The 18,072-nt window shown below is 38.9% G+C and overlaps 1 long non-coding RNA gene across 8 annotated transcripts in view; it reads left to right on the top strand.

The window, feature by feature from the left end:
• The window catches only part of LOC147356934 (uncharacterized), a 514,461-nt gene that overhangs the window by 248,705 nt on the left and 247,684 nt on the right, over nucleotides 1-18,072 (top strand). Inside the window, exons 2-3 of one of the 8 annotated variants that reach the window (XR_015143656.1) lie at nucleotides 2,708-3,074; nucleotides 13,000-13,485. The exons of 6 other annotated variants lie outside the window; for them this stretch is intronic. This is a non-coding gene — a long non-coding RNA (uncharacterized LOC147356934). Of the gene's footprint in view, nucleotides 1-2,707; nucleotides 3,075-12,999; nucleotides 13,486-18,072 lie in introns of those variants that run through there. One more of the 8 variants, XR_015143655.1, reaches the window with a different exon arrangement.

The raw sequence follows: 18,072 nt of genomic DNA on the forward strand, positions 1-18,072 counted from the left end.
TTCTTTTTTCCAGAATGTCATTGTTGGAATTACACCTCATGTTGCCTTTTCAGATTTGCTTCTTTCACTTAGTAATATGATTTCAGGTTCCTCCATATCTTTTCATGGTTTCATAGCTGATTTATTTTTGTTGATTTTTTTTTCAGGTTTTCTACCTAGTTAGTCATATTATCTGTAAACAAAGACAGTTTTATATTTTTCTTCCAAAATATCTTTATTTTCTATCTTGTCTTGCATTTTCTAACACTTCCTGTATGATGATGAAAGTAATAGTTAGATGGGATATCCTGCCTTGTTCCTTATCTTTTTGGGAAAGTTTAGAGCTTTTCACTACTCAGTATGAAGTAAGCTATGGGTGGTTTTTTTTTTGTTTGTTTGTTTTGCAGATACCTTTTATGAAGTTGAGGAAGTTCCCCTCTATTCTTAGTTTATTAGGAATTTTTATCATAATCAGCAGTTGGGTTTTGTCAAATGCTTTTCTTCCTTTACTGATACAATCATGTAATTTTCCTTCAAGTTATTATATGATTGATTTTAATTTTTAAATGTTGAAACCAACTTTGCATACATATGTGGGATAAAACCCACTTGGTTGTGGTGTATAATTGTTTTTGTATATTTTGGGACTTAATTTGCTGATACCTTATTGATTTCTTCTGTGTTCATGAGTGATATTCATCTGTTGTTTCTTGTAATGTCTTTGGGTTTAGTATTAGAATAATGCTAACCAGAAAATGAAGATCATGGCATCTGGTCCCATCACTTCATGGGAAATAGATGGGAAAACAGTGGAAACAGTGTCAGACTTTATTTTTTTGGGCTCCAAAATCACTGCAGATGGTGACTGCAGCCATAAAATGAAAAGACGCTTACTCCTTGGAAGGAAAGTTATGACCAACCTAGATAGCATATTGAAAAGCAGAGACATTAATTTGCCAACAAAGGTCCATCTAGTCAAGGCTGTGGTTTTTCCAGTGGTCAGGAATGGAAGTTAGAGTTGGACTGTGAAGAAGGCTGAGCACTGAATAATTGATGCCTTTGAACTGTGGTATTGGAGAAGACTCTTGAGAGTCCCTTGGACTGCAAGGAGATCCAACCAGTCCATCCTAAAGGAGATCAGTCCTGGGTGTTCATTGGAAGGACTGATGCTAAAGCTGAAACTCCAGTACTTTGGCCACCTCATGCAAAGAGTTGACTCATTGGAAAAGACTCTGATGCTGGGAGGGATTGGGGGCAGGAGGAGAAGGGGATGACAGAGGATGAGATGGCTGGATGGCATCACTGACTCGATGGACGTGAGTCTGAGTGCACTCTGGGAGTTGGTGATGGACAGGGAGGCCTGGCGTGCTGCGATTCATGGGATTGCAGAGTCGGACACGACTGAGCGACTTAACTGAACTGAACCTGACAGAATAAGTTAGGGGTTGCTCCCTCTATTTTTATCCTCTGAGAGAGATTGTGGGAAAGTGGCATAATTTCTTCCATAAGCATTTTGTAGAATTCACCGGCAAGTCCATCTGGGCCTGGGGCTTTCTGTTTTGGAAGTGTATTAATTGCTGATTCAATTTCTTTGACAAAGACATCTTAAGATTGTCTCTTCTTGTGTGAGTTTTGACACACAAGTTTTGATTTATATTTTAAGAAATTGGTCCATTTCATATGGATTATTAGTTGTGGGCATAGAGTTGTTTGTGGTTTGGTGGTTTAGTCACAAAGTCATGTCCAACTCTTGTGACACCATGGACTGTAGCCCACCAGGCTCCTCTGTCCATGGGATTCTCTAGGCAAGAATACTAGAGTGGGTTGCCATTTCCTTCTCCAAGAGTTGTTCATAGGATTCTCTTATTATCCTTTCAATGTTTGTGGGATCTGTAGTGATATACCTTTTTCATATCTATAGTTTACTTCAGTAATTTATATCCTCTATTTTTCTCCTTAGTTTCCCTGTCTAAAGGCTTATTAATTTTATTGATTTTTTTTTTAAAACAGCTTTTGGCCTCATTGATTTTCTATATTGATTTTCTGTGTTCAGTTTCATGTTTCTGCTCCCATTCTGGTTACTTACTTTTTTCTTTTCACTTCACATTTAATATGCTCTTCTTTCTCTCTAATATAAGAATAGATTATTGATTTTAGAGCCTTCTTTTCTAACATAAGCATTCAATGCTATAACTTTCATTCTAAACACTGCTTTCACTGTCTCCACACATTTTAGTAAGTTGTGTTTACCTTTTTGTTTAGTTCAAAATATTTTATTTCTCCTGAAATTTCTTCTTTGTCTCATGTATTATTTAGAAATATGTTGCATAAAATCCAAATTATTGGAGATTCCCAGATATTTCTATCTGGAAATAGAAATTGTTCCAAGAAAAACTCGTTCACTTGTTTCAAGAAAAACTAACGTGTATGTTGTACAGTAAACCAAAGATCTAATTAATTTGATGAGGTAATTAGACTTTCTCTGCTAGGATGACTAAAAGCATGTAGGAATTTGAGTTTTACGAGCTACAACTGCTAGTTCATGGGAACTGAAAGTGAAGCGTTAGTCACTCATTGTGTCTGACTGTTTGTGGCCCCATGGACTGTAGCCCACCAGGCTCCTCTGTCCATGGAATTCTTCAAGCATGAATACTGGAGCAGGTAGCCATTTGCTTCTCCAGGGGATCTTTCTGACCCAGGGATTGAACCCAGGTCTCCCTCATTGCAGGCAGACTCTTTACGGGCTGAGCCACCAGGGAAGACTCAATGGGATCTGCTGCTGCTGCTGCTAAGTCACTTCGGTCGTGTCCGACTCTGTGCAACCCCATGGACTACAGCCCACCAGGCTTCTCTGTCCATGGGATTCTCCAGGCAAGAACACTGGAGTGGGTTGCCATTTCCTTCTCCAATGCATGAAAGTGGAAAGCGAAAGTGAAGTTGCTCAGTCGTGTCTGACTCCCAGCGACCCCATGGACTGCAGCCTACCAGGCTCCTCCATCCATGGGATTTTCCGGGCAACAGTACTGGAGTGGGATGTTCAGCTTAAAAAATGTATGATGTTTCACATAAAAGTTGAAGTCACTGGAGAGCAGGAGGTAAGAGAAGAAAGTTATTTTTAGTGGGAAAGAAAGGAAACAATCAGAATGTAATTTAATCAGCTTAATGGTATGAACTAGAATGAAATCTATACCTTTCTTTTTTGCTAATATTATTACCGCTATGCTAAATCCACACTCCTCCTCCCACTCTTATCTTCCTTGAGAATGGCTGCATTAGGACTTTGGGCATTGCAATTTCAGAGGTGTCTCAATTCCCTTGCTGCTTGTTACAAACACCATTATCTGAACTAGTCATTTCTTTCTGTCTCTTTCTTTTCTCTCTCTCTCTCTTTTTTTTCTTTTTGCAACAAAACTAGCCTTATTAGATCTGTTGCTTTTATAATACCCTCTTTGTGAAGAGCAAAACTTACCCAAATGTTTTGTTGCTGCTGCTGCTGCTGCTGCTAAGTCGCTTCAGTCATGTCCGATTCTGTGAGACCCCATAGACAGCAGCCCACTAGGTTCCCCCGACCCTGGGATTCTCCAGGCAAGAACACTGGAGTGGGTTGCCATTTCCTTCTCTAGTGGTGTTCTGACATTCTAAAGTTTTGTATTAGATTAGATCAGATCAGTCGCTCAGTCGTGTCCAACTCTTTGCGACACCATGAATCACAGGACTCCAGGCCTCCCTGTCCATCACCAACTCCCGGAGTTCACCCAGACTCACGTCCATCAAGTCAGTGATGCCATCCAGCCATCTCATCCTCTGTCGTCCCCTTCTCCTCCTGCCCCCAATCCCTCCCAGCATCAGAGTCTTTTCCAATGAGTCAACTCTTCACATGAGGTGGCCAAAGTACTGGAGTTTCAGCTTTAGCATCAGTCCTTCCAAAGAAATCCCAGGGCTGATCTCCTTCAGAATGGACTGGTTGGATCTCCTTGCAGTCCAAGGGACTCTCACGAGTCTTCTCCAACACCACAGTTCAAAAGCATCAATTCTTCAGCACTCAGCCTTCTTCACAGTCCAACTCTCACATCCATACATGACCACAGGAAAAACCATAGCCTTGACTAGACGGACCTTTGTTGGCAAAGTAATGTCTCTGCTTTTGAATATATTATCTAGGTTGGTCATAACTTTCCTTCCAAGGAGTAAGCGTCTTTTAATTTCATGGCTGCAATCACCATCTGTAGTGATTTTGGAGCCCAGAAAAATAAAGTCTGACACTGTTTCCACTGTTTCCCCATCTATTTCCCATGAAGTGGTGGGACCGGATGCCATGATCTTTGTTTTCTGAATGTTGAGCTTTAAGCCAACTTTTTCACTCTCTACTTTCACTTTCATCAAGAGGCTTTTTAGTTCCTTTTCACTTTCTGCTATAAGGGTGGTGTCATCTGCATATCTGAGGTTATTGATATTTCTCCCGGCAATCTTGATTCCAGCTTGTGTTTCTTCCAGTCCAGTGTTTCTCATAATGTACTCTGCATATAAGTTAAATAAACAGGGTGACAATATACAGCCTTGAAGTACTCCTCTTCCTATTTGGAACCAGTCTGTTGTTCCATGTCCAGTTCTAACTGTTGCTTCCTGACCTGCATACAAATTTCTCAAGAGGCAGATCAGGTGGTCTCGTATCCCCATCTCTTTCAGAATTTTCCACAGTTGATTATGATCCACACAGTTAAAGGCTTTGGCATAGTCAATAAAGCAGAAATAGATGTTTTTCTGGAACTCTGTTGCTTTTTCCATGATCCAGAGGATGTTGGCAGTTTGATCTCTGGTTCCTCTGCCTTTTCTAAAACCAGCTTGAACATTTGAAAGTTCAAGGTTCATGTATTGCTGAAGCCTGGCTTGGAGAATTTTGAGCATTACTTCACTAGCATGTGAGATGAGTGCAATTGTGTGGTAGTTTGAGCATTCTTTGGCATTGCCTTTCTTCGGGATTGGAATGAAAACTGACCTTTTCCAGTCCTGTGGCCACTGCTGAGTTTTCCAAATTTGCTGGCATATGGAGTGCAGCACTTTCACAGCATCATCTTTCAGGATTTGGAAGAGCTCAACTGGAATTCCATCACCTCCACTAGCTTTGTTCGTAGTGATGCTTTCTAAGGCCCACTTGACTTCACATTCCAGGATGTCTGGCTCTAGGTCAGTGATCACACCATCATGATTATCTGGGTTGTGAAGATCTTTTTTGTACAATTCTTCTGTGTATTCTTGCTATCTCTTCTTAATATCTTCTGCTTCTGTTAGGTCCATACTACTTCTGTCCTTTATCGAGCTCATCTTTGCATGAAATGTTCCCTTGGTATCTCTAATTTTCTTGAAGAGATCCCTAGTCTTTCCCATTCTGTTGTTTTCCTCTAATTTCTTTGCATTGATCGCTAAAGAAGGCTTTCTTATCTCTCCTTGCTATTCTTTGGAACTCTGCATTCAGATGCTTATATCTTTCCTTTTCTCCTTTGCTTTTCGCTTCTCTTCTTTTCACAGCTATTTGTAAGGCCTCCCCAGACAGCCATTTTGCTTTTTTGCATTTCTTTTCTATGGGAATGGTCTTGATCCCTGTCTCCTGTACAATGTCACGAACCTCCGTACATAGTTCATCAGGCACTCTATCTTCAGATCTAGGCCCTTAAATCTATTTCTCACTTCCACTGTATAATCATAAGGAATTTGACTTAGGTCATCCCTGAATGGTCTAGTGGTTTTCCCTACTTTCTTCAATTTAAGTCTGAATTTGGCGATAAGGAATTCATGGCCTGAGCCACAGTCAGCTCCATTAGATACCCCATTAAAATTTTCCAGTTACTCTGTTACATTTGTCTATACATATTTCCCTAAATCATACCTGTATGCTAAATCATGTGGCAAAGACTATTGAAAAACATAACATGACATTTTAATTTACCCAAATCAGAATTTAATTGAAAAAAAGCCCAGAGTTTATTTTGTGTGAATAGAGGGGATTAGCCTATTTAAGAGTAAATTTCAAACATTAAAAATAATTACTGTATGTGTACTTCTTCTAACCTCAAAGGTCTAAGCTTTTTTTTTAAGAAAAAGAATTCTTGTTATTTTCTACAGAATATTTTCTTCTTAAGATCAACATTATTTTAGAGATGAGAAAGATGGGAGTAACCAGAGACATAGATGAATAATTTTTACATCTCTTTTAGTTATCACAATTTCAAATTGCATTTTGAATGCAATCCCCATCATCAGGCATTTTTCTTTAAGCAAAAAGTGTTGTGAGATATCTTTTCCTGCCTAGAGGGAGGGAGAGCATCCATGAGCATCTTTATGAGGTAGGGGAACAGATGCCAGCCTAGGAACCCATGAAGAGCAATATCTGGCAGCCCTCATGCTAGAGAAAATTCTATTCTCTGGAATCACCAATTGTTTGCAGTCCAGGTTATGAATGACATTAACTTGTCTGACAGTGGCAATCAAAATGGCTCAAGTCCAGTTGCTGCTGACTGTAATAGTAGCTGTCCTAATATTGGGATATCTAGGGAACAGCAACACTGAGAGAAATGGAAAAGCAAAATTGAAGTATAAAATGACTTTGTGTTCCCTTTCCGCTTTATTCATGCTGGCAATGTAAAAACCTCTCATTTTGATCTTTTCTGGCACAATACCACTTAAATTCATTCTTCCCCTGTGTGTTCAGGATGGGGGTGATGGCTGGCAATGCACTATTTTAAGTGTAGATTGCCGTGACCAGCAGAGGCTTAAGATAAAACCCTTTTGAAAAGGAGCCGAGAGACAAAGCAGATTAGTCTTCCCTGTGCATGCCTAGATATGTGGTCTATGGAGTGTGTTTGGCCCACCATGGGCAAGCTATTTAGTTCCTGCCCACAGTGAATTCTCTAAGAGGACAGTGGGATTTGTCAGCAGCTGCTGCTTGACAAGATAAAGGCAGAGAGGTGCAAGAAGTTGGAGAGAAATCATGCTGGAGCAAGCCTCCAAAGATTCAGTACAATTCTGGTCCTGGGATACAGGACATGATGGCAGCTAAGCTTGCAGGTAGAATTTTTTTTAGACTGCAGATAGTGGTAAAGAACCTACCTGCCAATACAGGAGCCTTAAGAAACGTGGGTTCTATCCCTGGGTCGGGAAGATCTCCTGGACGAGGGCATGGCAACCCACTCCAGTATTCTTGCCTGGAGAATCCCATGAACAGAGGAGCCTGGGGGCTACCCACAGGGTCGCAAAGAGTCAGCCATGCCCGAAGCAACTTAGCACGCATTTGCAAAACATGTTATAGGCAAGGCAGACGACTCTTAAAAAAAATTATTGGCATATAATTGCTTTACACTTTTGTGTTTTTGCTATATAGCAAAATGAATCAGCTATATGTATATATATATATCCCCTCTTTTTTGCATTTCCTTCCCATTTAGGTCAGCACAGAGCACTGAGGAGGGTTCCCTGTGCTACATAGTAGGTTCTCATTAGTTACCTATTTTATACATAGTTATCAATAGTGTAAATATTGTCAAACTCAATCTCCCAGTTCATCCCACCCCAGCTGCACTTTCCCCCTTGGTATCCATGTGTTTGTTCCTTACCTCTGTGTCGCAATTTCTGTTTTGCAAATTTATACCATTTTTCTAGATTCCACCTATATGCAGTACAGACAGCTGTTTTCTGAGCCAAAATACTCTACCATTTGCCAGAAGAAGAAGCTGTAAGTGCATGTTGAGGTCTAGGCCAGTCAATAGCATGTAACATTTAAATGACAGAATCCAAGGGCTCCTATTCGGAGGGGAAGAGAGGAAAAGAGCAAGAATGGGAAACACGCCCTTCCAAAAGCATGAGCCATATGATGAGAACGTACTCCGGAGTGAACGTGACTTGGGAGCTGGGATGCAGCTGTAGTCCTAGGCATCTTGTAGGGAGATCATCTCCATCTTCAGGCACCCAGCATGCTCTCAAAGTGCGAGGAAATATACTCCTTCACAAAACCATTCCTAAAAGCAAGCTAACTGCTGTAATCATTTCACCCAGTGCTGAGAGAATAAGGTGACGGAAAGATATACCCTTCTCTAATTTAAACACTTCACAAGCTATTTTTAAGGAAATTTTGTTCAGATATAGTTTTCATAGGCACTGACTTTAGAATATCACCTCTAGGTACCATAAGCACCATGGCAAGCCTATGTGCTTCACTGGACAGGGAAAAGAGGACTTGTAAAACATGCCACCATTTGTGGGTGACATTGAGCAACAGTACCACCCTTCATACAAAGAGCATTATGCACACATTTGTGTATTTTGATAGTAGTGAAATGCTTATACATCTTTACAGTACTATTGCATAGGTAGTAAAATTGCCATCAAAGATTATTCCTTTACACAATTTTAGATGTCAAAATGATGACTCCTAGGAGATGCAGGAGACCCTGGTTTGATCCCTGGATTGGAAAGATACCCTAGAGGAGCGCATGGCCACCCACTGCAGTATTCTTGCCTGGAGATCCCCACGAACAGAAGAGCCTGACGGGCTACAGTCCATGGGGTGGCAAAGAGTCGGACACAACTGAGCGACTGAGCATACACACATGATCTCACAAGCTTAGAGCTTCGCTGGACCTCTGCGTCAGTGCAAGATGGCCCAGTGGAACAGGGAAAGAAAACGTGAGAATGTATATTTTTTTAATATAAAAAAAACAAATTGATCTTCATTTACTTTAAATTTAAGTGGGCAGTTATGCTCTCTGTCAGTTTTTTATGTTAAACAAAAGTGGCTTGTGTGCAACACATGAGTGCACTGGGGAATACTGGTAGTACCGTAGGAATCAAATACACAAATACTTGATATTATTATTTATTATTTTTCCTTTTAAAATTAATTTTTATTGAAGTATAGCTGCTTTACACTATTGTGTTAGTTCCTGCTGTACAGCAAGTGAATCAGCCACATATATACATTCAGTTCAGTTCAGTTCAGTTCAGTCGCTCAGTCGTGTCCGACTCTTTGCAACCCCATAAATCGCAGCATGCCAGGGCTCCCTGTCCATCATCATCTCCTGGAGTTCACTCAGACTCACGTGCATCGAGTCAGTGATGCCATCCAGCCATCTCATCCTCTGTTGTCCCCTTCTCCTCCTGCCCCCAATTGCCGGGAGCCAGTGTGAGGAACTCCGCCCATGGCAAAGGTCATGAGGAAGGAGGCTTGGCATACGCAGGGCTGGATCGAGCCTCAGGAGTCCCCCTGGAAATTCTTGAGCATCTACCCCCAAAACCAGAGTCTGCCTACTTTACTGCTTTGTGCTCTCACCTACATCTCTGACTTTACGGGGGAGGTGGGGGCTGTCCCCCACCACCATCTCTCTCTCTGAAAAAGAGCTAACTTACAGCTCCAGTTAATAAAGTTCCTGGGCGTGACAAGAGTGTTTTAGTTCACAACCATGAGAGGCATGAGATGTTCTAAACTGTCTGAATACAGATTCCTTTGAGCAGTTGAAAGACTGATTAGAAATTGTATTGGTGAAGGGTTTTTCACTTGTTGGGCCAATGTTTCCTGCTAAGTTTCCATATCCCTTACCTGCTGTGTCCCTGGCAGTGTATTAATATAATTGGTGTAAGCAGTAGCTTTAATGTTTGTAACCTTGGACCCTTGAGTTAATTCTTTTTCTTATTATAGCCCACCACACCTTTGCCCTGTAGGAATGCAACTTTATCTAATGCTTTTGGAGGGTGGCTCCTGACTAATCACCTTTAGAGGAAAATAAGTTTTCTGAAGAAAGGGTCTTAAAATGTTAACAGGCCTCCAGGCCAGAAGATGATGCAAATCACCTAAACTTTTGCATATGATAACTTTGCAGGAAGAAAGCCTGGCTTACTGCATGACTCTACCCTTCCCCCTTTATCCTCTATGCATAACTTAAGGTATAAAAACTACTTTGGAAAATAAAGTGCGGGCCTTGTTCACCGAAACTTGGTCTCCCCATGTTGTTCTTTCTCTCACCTTCTGGCTGAAGTATTCAGCCTCTTTTCTCCACTGAATTTCCTCACTGAGCTATCCTTATTTAACCACTCTTTATATCCTTAATTAACGTTTAATTAAGCAATTGTTTCCTGATCCTCGCCGATGCCGTCCCTGCTTCGAATTCCCTGGATCCACAGGGGCTGGACCCCGGCACCCAATCCCTCCCAGCATCAGGGTCTTTTCCAATGAGTCACCTCTTCACAAGAGGTGGCCAAAGTACTGGAGTTTCAGCTTTAGCATCATTCCTTCCAAAGAACACCCAGGACTGATCTCCTTTAGAATGGACTGGTTATACATTATCTCCTCTTTTTTGGATTTCCTTCCCGTTTAGGTTACCACAGATCATTGACTAGAATCCCCTGAACTATCCAGTAGGTTCTTATTAGTTGTCTATATAATACATAGTATCAATAGTTTATTCTTCATTTATTTTAAACATAAATGAACAATTATGCCCTCGGTCAGTTTTTATGTCTAACAGAAATGTCTTTTGTACAACTCGTGAATTCACTACGGAATACTGGGAATTCGTGAGATCAAAATACACAAATACTTGCTATTGTTACTGTTTACTTTAAACTATAAATCTTCAGCATAAAGCACAAAAATTGTTTTCCATTGTTTAAAAGACCAAATCTGGACAATAAATATTTCATGGCTGGTGTTCTAACAAAATAAATGTTGATTTTAATGTCTAGATATTTGATTAATTAGCACTGCCAGGCTGAAAAAAGAAAATTACTGCAATAACCTACTTTCCTTGTTTAGCTGCTATTTATTTCCTCCTTTTAGGATTATCCTACTGTCTGGAATCTGCTTCACCTGTTTAAGTAAAGGTTTATCTTTTGCAGCATGATAATTAGTGCTTTTAAATTTTCAGAAATATTTTTTTAGAGGGGGTACACAAATTTCACTGCTGTTGACCACAAAAGTGGCTGTCTTTTTTTTTTTTTTTTAATGTGCTCATTTATTTGCTAAGGGAAATTCAATGCCTTTGTTTCCTTTTATGTTGAAGTTGTACCCCTGTTATTAAAGTGAGAGTAAATGCTCTAATAAAAACGTAAGAGTGTACAGTGAAGAAAATCTTTCAGTAATCTATTCAAGTGTGATTTAAATAGAAGAGCTAAATATGCTTGTCTTTTGTTCTCAGTGCAAAATGATTTAACCTCCAGAAAAAGACAATCTGTTTTCACACATCATAGTATTAGGTTGACAGGTTAACAACCAAAAGAATATGGAACTTAATATCATAATAAGTATTCATATCTGTAACATAGGAGTGGGACTAACTCTGGACTTGACTTTAACACTTGCTCCTGTTGGTCTCTTTTAAAAAAATATCTTTCCCATTAGTATCTTTGTATCCACATCCCCACTCCAACAGACTTGAAGGCATGAATTTCACTCCTGGCCTAGCAACCTGCCCTTTACAGCTGTTGGAATTTCAGAGATATAAAGTTACATTTTATACCTAAGGAAGCACAGTCATAATTTGAATTTCATCCAGTTTGGGGAAGAAAGGATATCAAGACAGGTCAGTGTGAAGCATGTCGAAGTCTGGAAAGCCTTCAAATCATCACTGATTGGACACGGATTACTCTCCTGAGGTCTAACTCAGCAAAAGAGGCTGAATCTAAATATCAAGATAAAGTTTAGAAGCATTTTTATAACAAAGAATTTTTTCAGATGTGAAGGGCCTTGTGAATTACCTAATCCAGTCTCTTCCTCACATTCAAATAAAGTAATTGAAAGAAGAAAGATTTAAAAAATATCATTGTGATATTTATATAAATAAAGATATGAAATTTTAATTATGTTTATGAAATGCAGTTTTATGTGTGAGTAAAAACATTACTTAAAGAATAACTGTGAGGAGATTTCCAGGTGGAAAAACAAAACAAAACCCCCCAAATTCCTCCAGAAATGGAATATGTATTTGAAACTTGCAAGATTTTAATCTCAGGCCATGAAAACCTTAAAAAAAAAAACATCGTGAATAGCCATGACACAAAAATAACAAGTATTGTCCAAGCTTCCATTACATGAGAATGCTGCTGCTGCTGCTGCTAAGTCATGTCAGTTGTGTCCCTCCATCCCTGGGATTCTCCAGGCAAGAACACTGGAGTGGGTTGCCATTTCCTTCTCCAATGCATGAAAGTGAAAAGTGAAAGTGAAGTCGCTCAGTCGTGTCTGACTCTTCACGACCCATGGACTGCAGCCTACCAGGCTCCTCCATCCATGAGATTTCCCAGGCAAGAGTACTGGAGTTGGGTGCCATTGCCTTCTCCAATTACATGAGAATAAGAATGAAAAAAATCAAATTTTGGTACAAAGAAAGGACAGTACAGAAATAAAATAAATGGAATTGTGCTCATAAAAAGTTACCTGAGAAATAGAAACAGATCTAAATGAGGATATAAATCAAATACACAGATCTTAATAACTCTTATAGTCAATGAAAGTAGAGTCCCAAAAGAGAGACTGAAAAGTTGAACAATACATTGGCTGGCAAAAGAAGAAGTAAAAAGTGAAAATAGCTAGATAGGGACTTAGATGTTATTTTAAAGTTAATGCACTGTGAAAAGAAGCATGGAAATGCACAGATCTAGTGTCTCTGTGATAACTAAAGCTCAGAAAAGTTGGTAAGAATATTTGATGCCTCTTCTTCACATTCTGTACTCAGAGGCAGCAATTTGGCAAGAAATCTTTACAGTGGTTTTGACACAGAAGATTTAAAAAATCTGAACTAGAAAGCACCATTAGCCAAAAAAAAAAAAAAAAAAAAAGGAAAAAATATAATCGTGTGGCACTTTTAAGAGGGTGACTGAGATAATGACAGTTGGGAGGCATAGTAAGCCCTTTGTAAATGCTGCTGGGGTCATGGGCAATAGTTTTTTTGGGGAAAACATTGTGTTTCTCTTTATATAAATGCTTTTTTATAATTCAAGGGGACATGGTTTGATTAACTACCCTCTCCACACCATCTGTAGGTTTTCCTGATCTTTGCTTCTTCCATTTCCTAAGAAGGAACTGATTCTGCTCACCCAGTCCTACTAAGATCAAGGAGATCCAACCAGTCCATCCTAAAGGAGATCAGTCCTGAATATTCATTGGAAGGACTGATGCTGAAGCTGAAACTCCAATATTTTGGCCATTTCATGCAAAGAACTGACTCATTGGGAAAGACCCTGATGCTGGGAAAGATTGAAGTTGAGAGGAGAAGGGGACAACAGAGGATGAGATGGTTGGATGGCATCACCAACTCAATGGACATGAGTTTGAGTAAGCTCTGGGAGTTGGTGATGGACAGAGAAACCTGACATGCTGCAGCCCATGGGGTCACAAACAGTTGGACACGACTGAGCACCTGAACTGAACAGAACTGAAGGTCATTTTATTTCTCTTTATTTCTACTTTGTTGAGAAAACTGAGATTCCCAGGCTTGAATTCTTTCAACTGTGTGTCCCATCCCTGTGGACTGACTTTTATCCACCCTAGCCTCACCTCCAATACTATAGGTTCACCTGATGGTGGACACTTTCTGGTTTTAATTTCATCAGCTCCATCATTATCCTTGATCTCATTCTTTTCCGTCTTCGACAAGGACTCCATCTTTAGATTGACCTAGATGACCTTAATATTCTTCTCAGCTTGACGAACCTCTGGAAAGACTTCTTTCTGACCTTCGGCCACTGACCTCAATTTTCTTAGAGCGTCTACTTTATGAAGCTCATCACTGTAAATACTTTCTCTGCTCCTCCATGATGCAAATCTTTTTAAAACTTCTTGCCAGTTTTACAACTTGGGCATATCTTTCTCAAGGACTTGAGCAGCATCCCTTTGAATTGTAATCATCACAGGAAATAGTCCCATTACCCCAGTTTCTGTGGGTTGGTGAGAGTCTTGCTTCGAGTTGTAAAACTACCTCCTCTGATGAAATATGAGAAAGTTTACTTCCCTTTGGTATAAAATCTGTGAATTGATGGCCTATGATCTCCCTTCTCCAGACCTTCTAAATTTTCCAGTCCTTTGTTGCAGTGGAGTTGAGCTCAAACTGAGTTCTGTTCTCTCTCCCTTATTGCCTTGAATGAAGTCCTTCCTACCTGTTTAACTTTGTCCAGTGCAATTTTTACTATGACAATTTTTAAGTTATCTCAAGTTTTTCTAACGTTTTAAAACTCTGTCTATTGGGTCATCTTATTGACTGTACTAATGCTTAGCTATCCCATACTCCTCACACATCCTTCTAGTCCTCTAGTTACCAACCTTTCTTATTTATTATCCAAATCTTTTCAATGATTGGTTCCCACTCGTTCCATTTAATTTTCTCGCTTCCTCAAATTACCAAATCATTCCACTTAAGCTTTTCTTGTTAAATATTATCACCCATAAACTACAAACTGTCAAATATATTAGACACTTATTTCTTACTCAAACTCATTGCTGTATTGTCTTTGTTAATTTCTTCCTTCTTAAAATCCTTTCTTCTACTGGCTTCTATGACAGATTACGTACCTGGCTCTGTTCATCCCTCCTCACCAATTGCTTCCTAACCTCCTTTGTTGGATTCTGTGCTTCTGGTCATCACTTTAATATTTTTAACCTTTTCTTCTTATATTCTAGTCACACTCTTACAAAGAGCTTATCTGTATTCCATAATGCTGGTTACACAAGAACCCATTCTGACTTCCAAATTCAGATATCTAACCACTGAGTGGATATCTCCACTTGATTTTAAACAGACTGTGAAGACATCATATGTCCATCATCTGTACCTTCCTTCCAAAGGTCCTTTTCTCCCTTGTTATCCTATCTCTGAAGGTGGTACAAAGAGTCATGTGGCCTCCCAAGCCCATATTCTGTGAGTCTTCTCCACATCCCCCTCTCCTTTACTCTAAATAATCACCAAGTCTTTTTTTTTTAATCTTAAAAATTTCATATTTATTTATTAATTTACATTTAAGTAGAGTTCTTGTACACTATTATATATTACAGATACATGTAATTTTAAGGTTATGCTTCACTTATAGCTATTATAAAACATTAACCTGATTCCCTGTGTTATATAATATATCCTTGTAGCTTTTTGTATACCTAATAGTTTGTAAGTCTTTTCCCCTGCCTTCATATTGCCTCTCCTCAGCTTCCCTGTCCTCACTGGTAACCATTAGTTTGTCCTCTATATCTGTGAGTCTGATTCTTTTTTGTTATATTCACTACTTCATTGTACTTTTTAGATTCTATATATAAGTAATATATAGAATTTGTCTTTCATTGTATGATTTATTTTACTTCTGGCATAATGTCCTCCAAGTCCATCCATGTTACTGAAAATGGCAAAAATTGTGTTCTTTTTATGGCTGAGTAGTATTCCATTGCATGTAATACGCATGTGTGTGTGTGTTATATACCACATCTTTTTTATCCATTCAACTGTTGATGGACACCTAGCTTGCTCCCGTATTGTGGCAATTATAGATGCTGCTGTGAACACTGAGGTGTGTGTCTCTCTTTGCATTCGTGTTTTTGGCTGTTTTAGATGTATAGCCAGAAGTGGAATTGCTGGAGCTCATGGTAGTTCTATTTTTAACTTTTTATTAGAAACCTCCATTGCCTGGAAAATCCCGTGGACGGAGGAGCCTGGTGGGCTGCAGTCCATGGGATCTTTAAGAGTCGGACACGACTGAGCGACTTCACTTTCACTTTTCACTTTCATGCATTGGAGAAGGAAATGGCAACCCACTCCAGTGTTCTTGCCTGGAGAATCCCAGGGACGGGGGAGCCTGGTGGGCTGCCGTCTCTGGGGTCGCACAGAGTCGGACACGACTGAAGCGACTTAGCAGCAGCATACTGTTTTACACAGTGGCTGCACTGTTTACGTTCCCACAAACAGTGTAGCAAATCTTGCCTCTACAAAGCTTCCCAATAACAATCCTTTTTCTCCTTAGTGCCACTTCTTCAGTTAAGATGCTCTTCTTTTATATGATCTATTGCTATTTCTTGTAATATGTTTTTTCCTCCACCCCCTGTCTATCCTCCACTCTTGTAACAAAGTGACCTCTCTCTCACATATATATCTCACCTTTACTCTTACTCCAGGTCAATTTCATTGTTTCAGTGACCTCCTGTCCCTTACTGAGTGAACAGTAAGTTCTTTAGAAGTCATATAGGCACATGTGACTTGGGTCCTGTTAATTTCCTACATTATATCAGCTACTTTTTTCCCTTGCAATTTAGTACTATTGAACTATTTGCTCTTTAAGTGGACTGCTATAAACGTCTCAGTTCATTTCCTCACATTGTCTCAAAATTCTTCCCAATATTTATTTGTTAAGACTCAGCTCAGGTATTATCTCCATGGGGAAGTTCATGCTAACCTACACCCCTCCCACATTCAATGACCGTTTACTGTCAGACATAAGTAGGGCATCAATAACTTTAAATTAAAATGAATAGAACTATTAAATAGGAGAAAGGAATCTTCCTAAAAAAAAAAAAAAAGCAACTTACAGTTCTTTTAAAGTACTGAAATACTAAGTGGGAAAAAGTGTGAGAAGAAAAAAATCAGAAATGAAATTTCAGTATGGTTATTATAGTGATGCTTTTTCTCTTTGCAAGTTGGGAAGATATATAACATAGAAGGGTTTGGCAAGGACCCTTTGACACCCTTCCTATGCTGAAAAATATGTGGAATAAGGACACATCAAAATTCTGTCAGAAAGCACACTGTACCTTATTATTTCCTCAATATTTTAAAATGATGATACAATTTCTTCAATTCCAGCTACAGCTAATTTAGTGAGAAAATATAGTCGCTTCTCTTGCTCTCTTGCTCAAGGGCAGATCAAGGAAGTTCTAATTTTTTTTCTTTTTTAACAGTGTATGTTTTAGTTTTTGCAGTAAAACTTTTCCAGATTTCCTCACCTTGTAAACTGTACCTTACCTTTTGGGACCACTGAGAGTTTTCTTGGCAAGAGAAGAGATAACGGCAAGGTAGTGAGTTTATACTAATTAGATCATGTTACTGGTTGACAGATGCTAATTAATTGAACTGAAAGCTATGGTTACAGTGATTTATATACAATTCTGTAATGGTGCATGAAAACATACCCTTTAATAACATTTACTGAATATTTACCATGCATCAGGTCTTCTTCTAAGCACTTTGCATCAATTAATGTACCTAATCCTCTCAACATTCCTTTGAGACAGGTATTACTATTCCCTTTTTGCAACCAAGGAGACAGAAAAACAGAGTTTTAGTAACTTGGTCAAGGTCACACAAGTAGAAAAGAGCAAGTGGTTTATCTCCAAACTCATGTTACTGGATTTTAAAACTCATATTAAATAAAGCATAATGTTATGATATATTTTTAATTAGATGTCTATTTTTATACTATTCTAATAATAATATACATGATATAAATATTGTGTTAAATTCTGGGTACTTAAATGATCTATCTTATCTTTATATCATGTGTTTTCTTCCAGAATATGGAAGAAACAGATGGTCCCATCTTCTGTTTCTGTTATCGTTCTCCATTACTGCTGCTACAGCACTTTTCAACTGCTGCCTTATATTCATTTTATAATTTAACTGATTTTATGATATTTATTATCTGCACCCATTCTTCTAAGATCTCTGAATGTATCAGCTAAATAAGTTAAATAAATCATACAATACATCCATTGATACAGTTTTATTATACCCATTTCACAGATAAGAAAATAGAGGCAGAGAGGCAAATGATGAAGCAGGGATTTCAAGTAAGCTTCAGAGCTTATGCTCCTCTTCAGAGTATGTTGCCTGTGTCTATGCTTATGAGTATTTAAAAGCAGTATTTCAGATTGGACATAATCTTCTTGAGTAGAATGAAGTCTCTTGTTCATATTTTTGATTATCACAAAGAAGGTATTTTCAAAAGACTTATAGGATTTAATTAAATTATTATCTTTGTATACCTGGAAAACTAAAATGAAAGGAAGCAAATATTTATGCATTTTATTACCTACTTAATTTCCCTTGATACTTCAATAATTGCAAACGTCTTTCCAAAAATTCA

This window comes from Bos grunniens, chromosome 16, assembly GCF_055505025.1.
Source record: "Bos grunniens cultivar Pamir isolate PY7600 chromosome 16, Bosgru_T2T1.0, whole genome shotgun sequence".
Taxonomy (NCBI): domain Eukaryota; kingdom Metazoa; phylum Chordata; class Mammalia; order Artiodactyla; family Bovidae; genus Bos; species Bos grunniens.